General features: G+C 42.6%; 1 protein-coding gene across 1 annotated transcript in view; it reads left to right on the top strand.

The window, feature by feature from the left end:
• The first annotated feature begins 338 nt into the window (after nt 1-338).
• SLC4A4 (solute carrier family 4 (sodium bicarbonate cotransporter), member 4) overlaps nt 339-19136 on the top strand; it is a 364017-nt gene continuing 345219 nt past the window's right edge. The window contains exon 1 of the mRNA XM_010839087.1: nt 339-550. The gene's annotated coding sequence lies outside the window, so the exon portion shown is untranslated. The remainder of the gene's footprint in view (nt 551-19136) is intronic.

Below are 19136 nucleotides of genomic sequence, written 5' to 3'. Positions count from 1 at the left end.
CGAGGGGCGTCCGGGCCGGGCGCCGCTGCTGCAGTGGTAGTTACCGGCAGGAACCTCGGCGATCCCCATAAATATGCAGGAGCTGCAGAAGGCAAAGTAGAGTAGACGCCCCGCGCTCTCACACACTCACCCGCCAGGCACCACGCGGGCCGTGTAGACATCTGCCCCCGCGCTCGCTCTCTCCCCTCTTTCAGGGTCCAGTCCTGCCGGCTCCGGAGACCCTCCCGCCCCCGCGCCCTCGCCCTGTCCTCGCCTCCCTCCGCCCCGGAGCGCGCACCCACCCGGACTGCTAAGTTGTGACTACTTGGGCGGGGGTGGCTCGAGCCCCGCGCCTCGCGCCGACAACTTCCCGCGGTTCGGCCCCGCCGCGCCCCGGGCCCGCGCCTCCCGGGATCCCGCGGGCTCCCGGTTTCCAGCCCCGGCGGCGCGCCGGGCAGCGTTTCGGAGGCGGCGGCAGCGGCGGTGGCAGCGAAGGCGCGGCGGCAGCGGTTGCTGCAGCCCCACACTCAACCGCCAAACTGGACGAGCGACGGAAGCCGGACCCCAGGAGGTGAGCACCCGGCCAGGGCCGGGGAAGGAGGGTCAGCTCGGGGCAGGTCCTGGAGGGGGCGCGGGCGGCCTGGGCGCGCGCGGGGAGTGAGAGAGAGAGGTCAGTTGCGGGCCGGGCATCTTCGGGGGCTGGGCGCCAGGCGGAGTGTGGAAGCAGATTCCGCAGAAAAGTACTTTTTTCTTCTTAGCGTTTAGAGGGGGACGTTGGATGGTCCTGCTGCACCCGCATGGTCAAGCCCGCCCCCCTCCCCGACACCCCTCCGCGGCGCTCACCTGGCGTCCCTGCCCGGAATGTGGGGCCACTGTATCCCGGGGGCTGGGCTCCGGCGCAGGACACGTGTGTTCCTGCCTGGGTGAGCTTTGGTGGCCCCAGCGTGGCCGGGCACCTGCCGGAGAGGGAGACATCCCCAGACACACTAGCGGGGGAGGCCGGAGGATGGGGGCAGGGGACTTTCGGTGCCACCGGGACCGCGACCCCCACTTCACTATCAGCCGGGAGACCGATCATTCACATCTCTCCCTGGCACGCCGAAAGCGGGGGTGAGTCAGGCAGATTCTCTGCAAGTGGCACACACACACACGCTTCTTTGCTGTTGATTTGGAAAGGGGAGGTTAAACTGGAATTTCTCTTGGCCGGCGACAGTGGAGCTCTTCCTCAGGTACTGGGCACATGTGCGTCTTGGCAAGAGGAGGTGATTTCTTCTTTCTTAAGTGCATTTTACCCAGCCTTTGCCAGTCCGTTAATAAGAGTCGCCAAAGGAAGGTAGCAGTTGGGAACTACATCAGCAAACTGCAGCAAGCCCCGCAAGAAGGGAAGTTAATTAAAGAACAAAAGAATCGCAACACCAAAAAAACCCGAACTTGATAGGAAAGATGGAGAAGGAAGCCATTCTACCTCTGTTCGACCATGGTAAACCATTTTTCAGAAGAGTTCCTTGTAAAACTTCCGTGTTTTCCCCCCCACCCCTCACTCCTTCTCAAGGCCTTACCTTCACAACGTAATTGGCCCTCAGCAAGCTCTTTCCAGACTTGACAATGAAGATTATTTAACAGTTTTGGTTTATGTTCCTCATTTCTTTTCCCATTTCACTTCAGTGCTGGAGAAAGTTGGGGCTAATGGGAAATCGTGAACACTGGGTTGTGCCAAACACACGTTGTCTCAAATCCTGGAATGGTTCCTTTCCTGAGAGACACTGCCTTGTACCATATTTCCCCTTTTCCTTGTATCTGGGACTTGGAGTTTGAATATTACCTGAATTAAATTTAAGCATACTTTGCCCATGAGGGCTTATTTTTTCATGTTGATTTGAATAGGTTGTTCACAGCAATGAGAACAGTATCCAGTAGCTTCTTATAGCCAACATAATGTCTTTTGAAAGGCTTCTGACTTAAGAACTCTCTTCCTTGTATCTATCACATTAGCATTTAAGTGATTTTCATGGTCATAATGGCACTTAGACTGAGGTTATTGGTATAGCTTCAGTCAAAGGAAAATGTCTGCTGCTTTTTTTATAGCTTTAACAACTGAGAAAAAAACTTTTACTTTCATTTTAAAGTTAAATGTAGTGATAGGATTCTGTTCCCTTGCTATTACATCTTGAAATTCAATAGTTTTTACTTTATCTCAGCGTCTCTGGTAAGATGACAAAAACCTGCCACATATATGCGTAGAGAGAGGAAAGTAGAACTCTTACGGACTCTTGAGGCAAAGCGCATTTATCAGGGTATGAGTGTGGGAGGGATAAGATGGGATAGTTTGATAGTTCTAGGCATGTCCACCTTAGACACCGTCAAGAAGGTGTTCTCAAAATGAGATTTGGAGTATCATTTAATGGTTCGGGGTCATTCTACAGAATGACCCTTAGTAACATATATAAGGCATGCCAGCCAATGAAATATCCATAATGTACTGTTTATAGTGGTGTATCTCTTTTAGTTCATTTTGTTAACATAAAAGGACTTTAAATGTAGGAATATTCGTGTTATTATTTTCATCTTTTAAAGGATTAGAATACATTTTGGGTTTACACCCATGTGTGAAAGCACTACAGGGAATCATATTTACAGAAAAAATGTGATAGAAATGGGTAACCTTTGGGACAAATTCCAGCACACTCTGGTGGTAATTTCATTTTTCACTGAGCTCTGGCAAGTATAATTTTCAGGTTCTGATCCCTCGTTCTGATAACAAGATCGATGTCTGGCCATGGCTTACATCTTAAAGAAAACACAACACTTAAGGAAAGGAAATACACATTAGTTGGTGAATCACGTAGATAATCAGGTTTCTCCGCCTGCCTCTGAGGGCGCTGCAGTCCACGAGGACTAGTGTTGTTAGTCCTGTGAGAAGTCACTGCTACTTAAGTGTGCCAATACACATCATCTGCTTGTTTCCTGGAGCGTTTTTGGTGTTCGTTTTTAATGTGAATGAAAGCCGAGACTGGAGTTGATAGGTATGAAGACTGGGAGTGGAAAGAACAAACTCAGAAGAGAAAAATGTAGCAATGATGAAAGTTTTAAGGAGTTTTTCCTTTATATAGCTGAATGAAAAGAATCAGGGTACATGATTTGATGGGACAGAGGAAGCTGTGAGCGGAACACATATCTGGATTCTCACTGTGGCTGCAGTTTCTGAGGTCAACCTGTGAATTATGAAATTAGTGTGTTGCGGAGGGCCATTGAGCAAAACACATAGTTTAGGAACATCCTAAACTTACATAAAGTTCGTAAGACTTTACAAAACTAGATCTTGCTACTTTCGGGGATTTTTTGCATAATGTAGGAATTTGAAAGAAGGGAAAGAATAATGTTTCGTTCATACAAGATCAGGGCTAAGTTGTATTTCACGTACATGTTTGCCTTTCTCCCAATAGCTAAGAGTTTGATTTATGTCACAAGTAGAAAATATGCTGCTGTCCTTCTAACACTAATGTGATATTTTATATCCCCTGTAGTGCACACTGTTGGTTATTTTTCCAGCAGTGAAGATGGATTTTTCTAACCTACCATTTTACTCAGGCCTTTTGTCCGATGTACATTACGCACAACACACCGGCACATGCACAGGTGCACGAGTACTCCTCATTTGTAGAGGTGGCTGATTATTTTATCTGAAAGCTGAATTTATGACTGTCATAATGATTTTGTGGCAATGACTTTTATTGCATTTCTCTAGTCTCTGCAGTGGAATGGCATTTCCAACAGGGCATCAAAAGGACAGCCAGCTATGAAATATGATGGATTTATTTACCTGCTGTGACAAAGAAGAGAAAAAACTTTTTCTTCCAATCTTCTTCATGAGGTTCATAATTTCACCCTCGATGATATGGTCTTATTTGCCTTTGGATTAAGTTACATGTTCGAAAAGATGGAGATAGACCTCATCATGGTGAAACCCTGTACACCTATAGTTGTTTCTAGAAGCCAAAGCATTATCTTTTTCTGCAAATTAAGTAGATGTAAGGGATTATCATGCTTGTTTAAAAGATGAGGAAGCCAAGGCACAGGGAACTTTGTATGCTTTTCTTAAACTAAGTGGAAAATTATTGGTTGAGGTGGGAATGAATATTTCATCTTTGAACTACTGATACCTGTTTCTGAAATGACTGTCCTCGAATGAGTGTTGTTTTAGTTACAGTTTTTAAGATACTAAAGCAGATAAACATTGATCTGATGTAAGGTGAGAGTTTCTGCTCCTTGTTTATCATTCTGTGTAGTGGATGCACACACCCAGCTCTTCTTTATTTCAGGACCTGCAGTGCCTGTGCAGAGAAGGCAATGGCACCCCACTCCAGTACTCCTGCCTGGAAAATCCCATGGACTGAGGAGCCTGGTGGGCTGCAGTCCATGGGGTCGCTGAGGGTCGGACATGACTGAGCGACTTCACTTTCACTTTTCACTTTCATGCATTGGAGAAGGAAATGGCAAGCCACTCCAGTGTTCTTGCCTGGAGAATCCCAGGGATGAGGGAGCCTGGTGGGCTGCCGTCTATGGGGTCGCACAGAGTCGGACACGACTGAAGTGACTTAGCAGCCGCAACAGCAGCAGCAGTGCCCGTGGGTGACTTTTTTCAGTTTGTGTGCCCCAGTTCTAGCTCCAGTCTTGAGAGCTAACTTTTATTTTTCATGGAGAATGAGTACAGAAAGAAGTTACATAAATTAAGATGTAAAAGGATTTTACAAGTAGTATTTCAGGTTTTTTTTTTTTTACATTGTGGATTACTGTGTAGAAAGAGACTTTGTCTGTTGCACTTGAGTTTCTGTTTTGGAAACCTTGAAGTTTTAAATAAAAGTTGCAGTATACTTTTTGGGAGGATTTAAAAAATCAAAGTTAGTAAAAATACAAAATGAGAAAGGAATATATTCTTTGAAACTGATAGGATGTTCTATGAATGACATAGTTAGCAAAGCTGTTCATAATGTCTTGGATAAGAAGTTAGCAGTTCTTTTCTTTTTTATAAACGTATTCACTAGTGATATTCTCTTATACTTACTTTGGAAGTAAGTAAACTCCTGGGATCTGGAATTTTATGTTGGTTGATTCTAGCTTTAGCCTAGAGACCTAGTATTCATGGGTAGAGCCCAGTGAAAAAATGAAAGTGTTAGTATTAGTAGCTCAATCATGTCTGACTCTTTGCGACCCCATGGGCTGTAGGCCGCCAGGCTCCTTTGTCCATGGAATTCTCCAGGCCAGAATACTGGTGGTTTGCCATTCCCTTCTGCAGGCGATCTTCCTGACCCAGGGATCAAACTGGGGTTTCCTGGGTTATTGTTGTTGTTCTGTCGCTCAATTGTGTCTGGCTGTTTGTGACCCCATGGGCGGAAGCACTCCAGGTTTCCGTGTCCTTCACCTTCTCCTGGAGCTTGCTCAAACTCATGTGCATTGAGTCAGTGATGTCATCCAACCATCTTGTCCTCTGTCATCCCCTTCTCCTCCTGCTGGGTTACAGACTGATTCTTTACTAGACATTTGAGCCACCAGGAAAGCCCTAGAGCCCAGGAACATCTCCATCTTTTGGTAACTCCTGTATCTGGCATATTCGTCAGCAAAACAGCCTCTAAGCAGGCAAAACAGAGGTTAAAAAGAAAGACCTACATTAAAGAGGATTCACTTTACTCATAGGAGATCCCTCATATGAGTGGCTGTTCACATGCAGTGTGACTGATTATAACATATCTAGTCCTGTGGTAAATAGTAAACTACAGATTGGAAGATAGAAATGGCCTGGTACTGGCAGCTGCATGGATAACATTCAAAAGTCCCCGAGAACAGCTTGGTAGTCAAGGAAGAGATCGATTAAGAGCTAAGAGACGTGAGAATGAAAAGAAGCTTGGTGGTTGAGGACTCTTTCCACCGTCCTGATAACATCACTTCATACATTTCCTTTCCCCTCTTCCGTTTCTCCTTTCTTTCTTTCTTTTCTCCTACTCTTCTTCCTGTCTGTCTAAGTTTTTATGGAAATATAACGTGTATAGAAAAGTATGTTGTTGTTTAGTTGTTAAGTAGTGTCCAACTCTTTGCAACCTGCCAGGCTCCTCTGTCTGTGAGATTCTCCAGGCAAGAATACTGGAGTGGGTTGCCATTCCTTTCTCCAGGGGATCTTCCCGACCTGGAGATTAAACCTGAGTCTATTGCATTGACAAGCGGATTCTTTACAACTGAGCTACCAGGGAAAACTATGGTATAGAAAAGTATGTGTGTCGTTAAATGATAAGTAAACGGTTCAGTGATTTACCTAAGTGAATAGAGCCCTGGGCATCAGCACCAAAGGCCAAGACATAGGCCACTGTCAGCAGCCAGAAGCCCCACTCTCCTCCCACCAAGGGTAGCTTCCCTCCTGAAGTCCCTTCTGGGGCTGCAGGTTACTTTTACCTGTTATTGAACTTTCTACCAGAATACATGTTCTGTATCCTTTTTGCCTCACTTCTTTTGCTCAGTGTTATATGTGTGAGGTTCATTCTTGTTTTGCGTTTTGCAACAGTTTGTTTTTTCTCATTGTACTGTCGTGTTTCATTTTATGAGAAGGCCACATTTATTTATCCATTTCACTCTTGATGGATATTTGAGGTTTTTTTCCCCCAGTTTTTGGTTATTATGAAAAGCAGTGCTCTGAGCATTCTTACATATGTCTTTTAGTATGGGTAGGAATTTGGGATGTGTGTTATGAGTTGAATTGTTGAGCCAGTCTTAGTAGATAGTGATAGCAGCATCTAATGAGAGTTTTGGCGGCCGCATATCCTTAAAAACAGCTACTGTTATCTCTCTTTTTAATTTTAGCCATTCTAGTGGATATGTCGGAGAAGGCAATGGCACCCCACTCCAGTACTCTTGCCTGGAAAATCCCATGGACAGAGGAGCCTGGTAGGCTGCAGTCCATGGGGTCGCTAAGAGTCGGACAAGACTGAGCGACTTCACTTTCACTTTTCACTTTCCTGCATTAGAGAACGAAATGGCAACCCACTCTAGTGTTCTTGCCTGGAGAATCCCAGGGACGGTGGAGCCTGGTGGGCTGCCGTCTATGGGGTCGCACAGAGTCAGACACGACTGATGCAACTTAGCAGCAGCAGCAGCAGTGGATATGTAGTGGTATCACATTGTGGTTTTAATTTGCATTTCCTGGAGTACCTTTTGTATTTTTTAATATGTTTATTGGCTTTGTTTTTCTTCTGTGAAGTTCTAGTTCAAGGTTTTGGCTTAGGAGTTTCTGTCCAGTATATTATCCCAAGTAAGGAACATTTTAGGACTTGTGGAGTAAACCTACCTTATTTGTCTAGAAAGCTCAGCTAACCAGGCAGACTCATTTCACCAGTGTTTTTATATAATAACTAAAATAAATGGGTGAAGAGATTAGAGCAGTTTTTTTAAGTGAAAATGAGTTTATTCAGAGAGATATACGTTCCATAGGGAGCATGTGGCCATCTCAGAAGATGAGAGGGGCTCCAGAGCCCAGGAGGTATGGGGTTGTTGGTTTTTATGGACTGGGTAATTTTATAGGCTAACAAGTGGGAGGCGATTCCATCTATTTTGGGGAATGGGCGGGGATTTCCAGGAATTGGGCCACAGCCCACATTTTGGCCCTTTATGGACTGTCATGGCACCTGTGAGTGTGCCCTTTAGCATGTGCTGATGTATTAGATGAGCAGATACTCAGCATGTCTGTGGAGAAGTAGAATCTTGCAACATCTTGGGCCTAGTTGCTTCTAAACAGTTTTTGTAGTATCTTGTTTGAATAGAAATATTTGAACTTGTACACACCCTAGTCTGGATCTGTAAAACTTTTTCCTTAAAAGCTTTAACACAGTTCAGAACCGTACAGAATATATCCTCTGTGGTTCCCATGAGAGTAGAGCATCTTGTAATGTGGTTCTGCCCAGCGACTGATGGAAATGTACGTTTGGAAGGTATGAGTTGGAGACCCAGCTCTATTACTTATAAGTTACTTGATTTAGAGAATTTAGAAAATCATCTAGATCTCTTATTTTTTCATTGTTATTAAAATGGCTGTAAAACCGAATTCATTAGAGCTATTATGGAAGACAATTGAGGTGTTATTTTTAAAGCTTTCTTCAAAACTGTAAATGGCCAAACATATTTTAGTTATTTCATTATTGTTGTTGTGTTCTAAACATATCTTACTCTTGAATTGTGCCAACAAGTGAGAACAGTTCCTGACACAGTAATAAATGCTTGTTTGCTGAATGAATGAACTACACACTTAAGCAGTCTTTTTGAACTGTTAACTCTGCATGCTTCACACTGTTTTTACATTTTTTTTCTCTAGGACTTTTACTTTTTATGCTAAAGCTGAGCAGGGAACAGGGTTTATTAAACATCAGCTTGAAAAATTGAGTCTAATAGCCAGCAGCTTGAGATCACCCGTTTCACTATATAGCTCATATCAAGTTTATGCCCCCAAGTAACACACACAGGACCGGGAGAACCCTCGAAAATGATTAAAGTGCTCTTCACCCTATGGGTGAGCCCTCAGAGCTTACGCACTGAATATTTTTTGCTTCTATAATTAGAATGCTGGCCAACAATTTTCAGATTTAAAATCTTGTAGTGGGTTTTTTACAGTGCTGATACCCTGGTAACCATGTTTCGTGAAAAACTGAATATTTAAAGATGAACAATCTGATAACTGGAGCTTGTAGAGAGCCCTTTCAGCTTAGCATGGATAAGATCATTCTCAGATACGTTGATTATAATGTCAGAAGCAAACTTGCAGCATATACTTTATAAACTCGTGTAAAGCAGTGATTCCTAATCCTTTGAAAGGTCTGACTCTCAACTTTTGGTGTGACTTTCTGACCCTCTTTATTTCTTCACCTGAAAAGGAGTTTAATGCCTATATTTATATTTAAATGAAATATAATGAGAATTTGCATGATCTTTATTTTGGAGAATTACATGATAAACAATAGAAGGTATCCCTTTGCAAAACCAGACTTGCAGCAGAAGGAACTTGGAATTTGATGTGTAAATCTAGTTAGATTTTCTTACCCAAAGGCTGAATTTTCTTTTTTCTCATATTTGAGTCTTTTCCTTTTTTTTTGAGAGCTGGTGGTGGTAGTGTTGGCTGGTTGGCTTTTGTCATTTAAGTAAAACTGTTTTGCAGTTCTCAGAGTACTGAGTGTATAATACATATTGCTTCAGAATAACATAAGTTAGTCTATATTTTATGAGGACGTTTACATTTTAGGTAGCATCCCTCATATGCGCTTGACCCGAATGTGGCTGCTTTAGGGTGATTTACTGGAAAAATGGAATCATCTGGAATAACAAGACAGCTTTTGTTTTCTTGTTACAGACATAATGCTATGGAAAATTGAAATAAATACAAGGGGTAATTATGGTCTGCCTTGTTAAACTACTATTTTACAAATAGTGAATTTCAGAAAGCCTCATCTTCTGTTCTGGGTGATTTCATTCCTGTAAGAAGTTAAAGTGGGTCTTTTAAAAACAAAAAGCACCCAAGCATGTCTGGTTATTGCTGTGTTAAATGCTAGATGCAAGGCTCCTCTCTTTTGTGTCTACTCAGCACTTGTGACTTTTAAAAGACATTGACGCTGTGGATTTAGGGAAGAGCAACTATTTAAAGAGTAGGATCATGACAATGATAACATCTAAACTGATGTCCCATGAGAGTGAAGTGAGAGTAGCTCTTCCATTTCTCCTGCTCTTCAGCGTGGAAGTCTGTTGTCTCTAATGGCCTGATGGAGAGATTCTTTTTTTTTTTTTCCAATTCTTTTGACATGTACACAGTGCTATATTTGTTTGTTTATTATGTATTTAAAAAATTTATTTTTGGCTGTGCTGGGTCTTTGTTGCTGCATGTGAGCTTTCTCTAGTTGCAGAGAGCGGGAGCTACTCTCTAGGTGCTGTGCTTGTGTTTCTCATTGTGGTGGCTTCTCTTGCTACGGAGCACAGGCTCTAGGTTCATGCGCTTCAGTAGTGGCAACTTGCAGGCTCTAGGGCGCAGGGGGCTTCTGTAGTTGAAGCATCAGTCATTAGTGGTGGCTTGCAGGCTCTAGAGTGTGCAGGCTTAAGTAAGGGTGGCGCACGGGCTCAGTAGTTGTGGTGCTGGGACTTAGTTGCTCTGTAGCATGTGAAATCTTCTAGGATCAGGGATCGAACCCATGTTCCCTGCATTGGCAGGTGGGTTCTTATCCACTATGCCACCAGGGAAGTCCCTGGAGGTTCTTAATGTCTTTAACACAAGGCAGGCTTTGGTACTTTCTACCCCAGACTGACCATGAATGAAGTTCTGAAAGTGTTATTTGTGAAACTTGTTAGTTCAGCTGAGGACGGAGTGAGATCTTCAGCCGGGCAGTTTGATTGGACCTTGTATGGATGGCTGCCCTCCTAGAACCTTCCCCTCGAGTGTTGCATGTCGACTGCAGCTGCATCGAGGCCTCACACCTCGAGCTGCTGCAGAAATGCCTTCATTCCTTTGACCTCTAGAGACGTGTCCTTAGGAATGTGAGATGAGCACTCCTGATGTTAGCAGAGAGTAGGGCTTTGTGGCAGGAGATGGCTAGCGTACTGATTACAATCGCTTTTAGAAAATTGCTGAGTGTTAACAGGTTGAGAAGAAACACACAGTTCACACATTTGCAGTTTTACAAGTTGAACTGCTTTGCCAGGGAAAAGAGAGAAGGCGGATAGGAAGCGTCTCAAAAGATTTAGATAAATGAGATCAGATAATTTCCCTTGAAAAGTACATTAAGATATGAAACTAAAACATCCGTCTAGAAACATCAGAAGAAAATATTATTCAAGTACTCACACTTTTTATTGCCAAAATGTTCAGCAGTGAATTGTACACTAATTGATCCCTTTATTGCCTACTGTTCTGCACTGCCTTTGGTTTCATATGTGTTCCTGTTGTCTTCGTACACTTTCTGTCTCCTCACTGTGAGAACTGTGTCAGAGTAGCTTTCGTGGTCCTCACAGTGGATAGCATATTTTGTAGTGAAAATACTTACTTAGTGGAATGATAATTAGTCACTTAAAAAATCTGGACAGACCAGTCAGAGATGCCCAATCATTACACTCAAATTTAATCTGAAGTCTATTTCTTCTAGAGAAATTCCTCCACTGTAGTATCAATAGCTTTGATCATTGCTATTTGGTCTTTCAAATATTTCTTGTGAAATATGTTTTCATGAAGTTTGGAATCCAGTAACTTTGGGGATGAAACTTTTGTTATTAGAGTTTGTGATGTTTTATATTTTATAGTTCCTTGGAAAAATGATCTAACCTTTTTATTTAGATAGGACTCTATTTTATCTAGTCTCTGAATTGGATGCAGTTTTATGCATTAATTTCTTGAAAGTAAAAATGAATTGTTAGCACTTAAAAAAACCTTTTTGTTTTGAAATAATTGTAGGCTCACAGGAAATTAGAAAAATATAGTCCAGTTTTTACTTAGCTTTCACCCAGCTTACCCCAATGAGCACTGCTTTTAAGATTTCTAAAGAGGCATTTACCTAAAAAAAAGTTTATAAGGAATTGTAATTTTTATGCCTTCTCTGAAGAATATGTATAGAAGGTATTGTTAAAAAAAAAAAAAAACACGTTGAAATGAAGTACACCTAGTACTTTGGGGTCAGTTCAGTCACTGAGTCGTGTCCGACTCTTTGCAACCCCATGGACTGCAGCATGCCAGGCTTCCCTGTCCATCATCAACTCCTGGAGCCTGCTCAAAGTCATGTCCTTCAAGTCGGTGATGCCATCCAACCATCTCATCCTCTGTTGTCCCCTTTTCCTCCTGCCTTCAGTCTTTCCCAGCATCAGAGTCTTTTCCAGTGAGTCAGTTCTTCATATCAGGTGGCCGAAGTATTAGAGTTTCAGCTTCAGCATCCGTCCTTCCAATGAATATTCAGGACTGATTTCCTTTAGGATGGACTGGTTGGATCTCCTTGCAGTCCAAGGGACTCTCAAGAGTCTTCTCCAACACCACAGTTCAAACGCATAAGTTCTTTGTTGCCCAGATACTTTCTGAGTATCATTTGACAAACCTGAATGGGTGCCTCCTGTGGTAGGTGATGGGGGAGTCATTCATTAACTTAGGTATCCACGTCTGTGAATTTGGTGTTTGCCTCACTCAAATCATTCTTTTATACTGTATTGAACCAGGAGTTTTAAATCCAGATGTTGTTCTCATAAAATCTTTGGAAGATGTAACAGAAATAAAAGTGAGGGAAAGTAAAACTTCTTTATAGTACAGCTCTTAGGGCATTGTGATAATACTGGGCTTTATATAAAGATAAGAGAATATCATTACTGTATATATCTGTGTATTATTTGATGTATATTATTTGCCTTATAGTATGTGTGCCTTATAATAGAAGCTAATGCACAACATATTGAGACATTAGAGAACATGTGTTTATTTTTATTGTTTGTTTATTCTGCTGTGTTGGGTCTTAGTTGCGCTGTGTGGGATCTTTTGTTGTGACTCATAGGCTCTTTAGTTGAGGCACTTGAATTCAGTTGCTCTGTGCCATGTAGGAACTTAATTCCCCCACCAGGGATCGATCCTGTGTCCCTTGCATGGCAAGGCAGATTCTTTATCACTAGATCACTGGTGAAGCCCCAGATGTTTTACTTATTATGTGTAAATGATATTTCCAGTGAAATCTCAAGAATTTCACTATTCTTTGGTGTATTGATAAATATTGCATTTGAGCACATATTTGAGTTCAGTTATTACCTCCTAGGACTTCCCTGGTAGCTCAGATGGTAAAGAATCTGCCTCCAATGCTGGAGCCTTAGATTTGATCCCTGGGTCAGGAAGATCCCCTGGAGAAGGGAATGGCTATCCACTCTGGTATTCTTGCCTGGAGAACTCCATGGACAGAGAAGCCTCATGGGCTACGGTTCATGGGATCACAAAGAGTTGGACGTGACTGAGTAACTAACACACACACACACATCACCTCCTAATAGGGATCTTTTCATGCTGAATGTCTGTGTTCATCCATGTGTCTGAACCTTGTGAATTTTTCCTACATGGCTCCCTCAAAGGTTTGTTCTTGCACCTCAAGACAGACATACCTGGGAAAGGTCTAGAGAAATACACTGCATATCATGAGAGTAGGGGGGTGTCTTTAAATCGATATGAGTGCTGTAGTCTTGAACAGTGAAGTCTGAAAGGAGACCTCACCTTCATCTGAGTCCAAGTCTAAGGAAAGTCGTGAATTCTCTGCCGCAAATCCAAGGACAGCAGTGCTAGGGAGACCACACAACTGAGAGACATAGGTTTAACATAAAAGAAGAGTTTAAATTTATGTAGTAGGTATTTCTGTGAGCAACATTTTACCCCAGGAGGAGAAACTGGCTTCTTGAGAGGCCCAGAATAAATCTTTAGGTAGATGCAGTATTTGTACAATTTAAAAGAAAGGATGGCTATGTTTGATCTATAGGTCTCTTTGGACAGTCTTCTGTCTGGACTCGGCTCTGTCAGGACCCTTTGTGTGAGTCTCTTTCCACTTTGTAGAACGGTCTCTTGCTCTTTGATGTCTGTGTCAGATGTCACTGAAGGGTGGTCTGGGGGATCGTGGGTCTGGCCTCACATGACATTTCTGATAAAGTTTACCTGCTTCATCCAGTCTTATCTTAGCTCTTGACCTTGACCGGAAGGTACTAGTGTAAATGCATTGTTTTACTTGAAGCTATAAAATGATCGCATCCTTTAACACTCCTTGTAAAATTTCTCTAAATCAAGTCCACACCTTGCTGGCTGAGAAAATCAAATTGGGTGTTTCTGAGTAATTAAAACCAACACTTTTGGTTCAGGGTTCGTTTGGGATAATTCCATTACTCTAAAAGAGTTTGCTTTCCTAACTAAGTGAAATTTATTTTGTAGATTTAAAAATAAGTGAGTTGGATACCCTAGATGTCGTATTATATCCACAGATTAAATAGCTTGGGAAGTCCAGTGCCATGTATTCCTGTTTGACCCACAGCTCTTAGCTTCTGTGATGGAAGGACTCTAGTATAAGGATTTGAATAATACTATGTCCTTTATATAGAAACCGAATTGGCGGAAAAAACCAGGCTCGAGTAGGCCCAGGCTTTAAGCAGGTGGCTGCTTGAATAAGGAGCTGGTGGTATAACTTCTCAGTCTTACTTAGACAGTGAAGGGTTCAGTTCTAAGGTGGGCATCAAGGGATATGGGATCTAACAGAGCCCTGACGACTTAGGGAGCAGTGATGGTAGGGTGTGAATGCCTGAAGGTACCATGGATCCCAGTCTGTGGAATCAAGGGAGGGGAAGTCATGTTTTGGGAAGCCCATCTCTGGGAAATAAAGCTCTGTCTGCTTAAACTGCAGGAGTGATCTATTTATCTACCGTCATTACAGTATGAAGTATTCACTTTCATTGAATTTTCTGATAACTGAAGCTTACCTAAGTAAGCATCCAGTTAAAATTGTCTTAAAATATGTTTCTGATGTATATCATTCTAAAATGAATTGCACACACTTATCTCCTTTCTTAGCAATCTATTGAAAATAATTTCCCCTTTTGTTCATTTTCTCATGGTCTTTATACAGTTCAGCAGTGCTCTTTGGGCTGGAGTTGTGTGGAGCTGTTGCTCCACATATGTGTTCTCATATTGCTGTGCTTTATTTTTTTTAATTTAAATTTATTTATTTTAATTAGAGGCTAATTACTTTACAATATTTAGACGTTCTTTTGCTTATCTTTTATGTTGTAAAGAGGATGTCTGAGCTATGTCTGAACAAGGATTAAGGGTTTTGCTCTTTGCTTTCATGGTGGGCAGTGACCCTCAAAGTGTGTGTTCTCATGAATTGAGCATGTTTGAGCATGTTGAACAGTTTTTGTTGTTGTTTTGGTTTGGTTTCTTTGGCAGTGCCACATGGCATGTGGAATCTTAGTTCCCCACCTGGAGATCGAACCCACACCCCATGCATTAGAAGTGCAGCGTTCTGAACACTGGACCACAAGCAAAGACCAGAGAGGGCCATGATGGGGACTGTGCCCTAACAACGAGGCCTTAGCTGTATTGAGAGAGAGACTGTAAGACAGAGTGGAAGGACCCATTTCCATGAGGGAGTCTGAGAAGCATGGGCCAGGGAGGGCTGCTTCAACCAGGTAGCAGAGTAGGGCTCTGGGGTGATGGAGCCTGAGGTGGTGGCTGTGTCTTCCTCATAGGTTTCGAGGATTAGGAGACCAGGAGAGAGGATTCTGGGCAGAACAGTGGCATTCTCCAGTAGTCAGTGGCCTTCAGTGAAGAGGCCTGAGTAGACAGTCATGAAAGGATTGATGGTGAGCACGGCTGACAGACCCCAGAAATGAGGGAAGCTTGCAGAGATCCAGCAGTCCTGTGGCAAATTTCGGTTCTTGTTGCCAAGACCTCTTTGTACCTATAGGTTCCGAGGCCTGTGGAAACACCCATGGAGCTTGTTTTCTGAATCTGCCTTACCGTCAGAATTTCAGTGTACTGTTTATGGGCATGGACTCTGGAGCCAAAGTGCCTGGACTTGAGTCCTAGGTTCCTGGAAAGCAGGTTCTGATTGGGCGGGATGTTTACTGGGGCTTGTGCTGAGGTATATAATACCTGTGAGGGAGTGAAGGAAGTTGGATGGGGCAGGAGGAGGAGGTGAAGTCAATACGATGGCAGCCAAGGCCTCTGCTGATCCCCTTGGGAGTTCCGGAGCCAAGCAGACCCTTCAGAGTTGTCTTGTCTCGAGGTAAGGGAGCCAGGCCTTTCTACCCCATGTTAGCCAGTCGTGAGATGGGGGCTGTCCTTGGACAGGGCTTGACCTTGGCTCAGGTGACTCTGGAATAAGGAGACTGAGTAAGACTGAGCTGAGCATTATCAGTTACCCAACATTCCCATTGGGGAAGCCCCTACTCTGTGAGGAGGAGATCTGGGTAGTGCAGCCTGGACCCCAAATCCTTAGTGCTCCAGCTCTTCATCTGAACTCCCTCCTTTAATTCCGAGGCTCTTAAGTGAGTTAATAAATGTGAAATGCTTAGAAGGGTTTGTAGCACACAGTGAGAATGATTTAGGTGTTAGTTATTATCATCATATGTGACTTTATCAGCTCTACATTTCCCTTATAGTATAGTTTTTTTAGTACAATATGAGTTTAAAAGATAATGCTCTTTATTAATTTTTTTCTTGATTTTCCTTGCAAGAGGAAAAAATCTGACAATATCCTTGTAAGAAAAATAATTTAACGTGGTATGTATCTTAGTAGTGTTCGCAGTTTTAATTTTTACTGGAAGAAAGGAGCAAAGGAGATAATCCCTGATGATTAAATTTGAAGGATTTGGACGTACAGTGAATGAAATTTTTAGGTAGGTGTGTGTGTTAGTTTTAGCCTTTCTCAAAGTAACTTAGGTAAGGACCTTCTGAGTATAGGGGACATGGACTCGCCTCTGCTGTTGTGCTGGGGAGTGGCTGGATAAGGCAGTTCATGGCCAGGTGACAGTGTCCATCTCAGGAGGTCACCAGGCTTCGCAGGTGGCTCAGTGGTAAGGAATTTGCCTGTCAATGTAAGAGACACGAGTTCAGTCCCTGGGTTGGGAAGATTCCCTGGAGGAGGAGGTTGTGACCCACTCCAGTAGTCTTGCCTGGAGAATCCCATGGACAGAGGAGCCTGGTGGGCTACAGTCATTGGGGTTGCAAAGAGTCAGACATGACTGAGTACACACACTGGCACTCAGAAGATCACCAGAGTCTTGCTGTTTGTCTTTCCTGTCACTCTGGTTCTGGATCTGAACATTACAACACAATCAGTAAATACAGCATTACCACTTAATTAAATTGCTTCATTTCTTAAACATTTCAGAATCGTTCTTTTCAACAGTCCTGTATTTAAGTTCCATAAATATAGAGCTGATCACCTGGAGTGTTTTAGAAATTTGGTTTTGATTCAAAATAATGTTCTCATGGAGGCTCAGTCTGCCAATTCATTTCTCAGTCACTTGGGAACATAGCTAATTCCTTTGGACAGTTTCTATCTTCTTCATATTTGTATGGCTGGAAAACATTGTGCCTGAAATTTCTTACTTCCCCTCCACCCCAACACCCCAGGCAATTATATTATAAGTAAATTGTTTATTTTTAAGGAACTGTCCAGTTGCCCTGTTAACGATGAAACAGAGATAGCTAATCATGTCTGCCACAAAACACTTCTTTAAGACATAACTGTGCCCATTTCTTCTGTTTGCACCAGTAGTGCACTGTTGGCATATCTTATTAAAGCTGGCAGAGTGGAGGAGGAAATACTGTGGTACTTCCTCTGAAGGAATTTTTTGTAAAAAGGCCTTCCTTGGATTCACTTTCTTCCCTAGTTTGCAAGTGTTTGAAAGTATTCTCAGTTTCTTTAAAATAAATGTCAATATTAGGCGTGAACCATGAAAAATCGTTTGTCTGCCTTTTTATTACATAATGATCCATAGAAGTTGAAGATTATATGGAACACACAGTAAGTATCAAGCTGAGTCAATGAGAAAATTTGTCTTTTGGTGTTACCTTATTTGGAGGTTGAGCACTGTATTGTGGGTTCCATGCAGAATTCCACAGTTAGTTTTGTTCTGTGAGCCAGGAGCCTCACGAAGAACATCTCCTTCAGCAACCAGAAGGGCTTTTTTTTTCCCCCTATTAGGTTAGGAGTGTTGAGTACATTTAAGATTTTACATCCATGCTCTTTTTGTTTTCTTGGTGGGAGAAATTTTGGGGAAGGAAGAATATGGATAAAAGATTTAAGACTGATAGATGTGTAGAAGGTATTCATGTTTAAAGTGGTAAAAACTCATCTCATAATAAGCCCTTTCTAAAACCAAAGATGACTTTTTAAAAACTGTGCATTTTGGGGATTACAATGCATAAACCCTCTTTTTAGAGAAATGTTATTGAGCTCGATGTAATGGAAATAAGTCTCAGATCCAAGAAGATTATGTCAGTACAGCTTTTAATTCTCTAAAACATGAAATTACAACATTTGTATATATGATCTTCCACTGTGTAAGAGAGAGGAAGTAAAAAGATTAATATTCTGCTAAAAATTGTTTCCAAAATGGACATAGGTAAGAATGAGTGTGTCTTGTATGTTGTATTTTTACTCCCAGAGTGACCACAATTACCACATGATGGCTTTGCAGAGTGTGGCCGGCTACTGTCTTATCAGGATTGACACATACCCACTATTGCTACTATGTATAAAATAGTTAACTAATGAGAACATACTGTAGAGCACAGGGAACTCTATTCAGTGTTCTGGGGTGACCTAAATGGGAAGGAAGTTCAAAAAAGAGGGGATATATGTATATGTATATCTGATTCACTTTTCTGTAGAGCAGAAACTAACACAACATTGTGAAGCAATTATGTGTGTGTTAGTCGCTCAGTCGTATGCGACACTTTGCGGCCCCGTGGATTGTAGCCTGCCAGGCTCCACTGCCCATGGAATTCTCCAGGAAAGAATACTGGAGTGGGTAGCTAGTCCTTTCTCCAGGGGATCCTCCCATCCCAGGGATTGAACCTGGGTCTCCTGCACTGCAGGCAGATTCTTTACTGTCTGAGCCACCAGGAAAGCCGGTGAAGCAACTATAGTCCAATAAAAACTACTTGAAAAAAACTGCTTCATGATTCCTCTTTTTTATTTTTAGCATGAACACAGGTTTTGTTTTTTTTTAATTTAGTATTGGAGTGTAATTACTTTGCAATGTGGTATTCCAACAAAGGGAGTCACAACAAAGTGAATCAGCTATATGTATACATATATCCCATTCATCTGGAGCCTTCCTCCCTGCCTCCTGTGCATCCCTCTAGGTCATCACAGAACACTAAGCTAGGCTCCCTGTGCTATGCAGCAGCTTCCCACTAGCTAGCTGTTTTACACCTGGTAGTGTATGTATGTCAGAGAAGGCAATGGCACCTCACTCCAGTACTCCTGCCTGGAAAATCCCATGGACCGAGGAGCCCAGAAAGCTGCAGTCCAAGGGGTTGCTGAGGGTCCGACACGACTGAGCGACTTCACCTTCACTTTTCACTTTCATGCATTGGAGAAGGAAATGGCAACCCACTCCAGTGTTCCTGCCTGGAG

Source organism: Bison bison, unplaced genomic scaffold, assembly GCF_000754665.1.
Source record: "Bison bison bison isolate TAMUID 2011002044 unplaced genomic scaffold, Bison_UMD1.0 scf7180017864110, whole genome shotgun sequence".
In the NCBI taxonomy this organism is placed as follows: domain Eukaryota; kingdom Metazoa; phylum Chordata; class Mammalia; order Artiodactyla; family Bovidae; genus Bison; species Bison bison.
The sequence above is the reverse complement of the archived record's forward strand: the minus strand, read 5'-3'. Positions and strand labels throughout refer to the sequence as shown.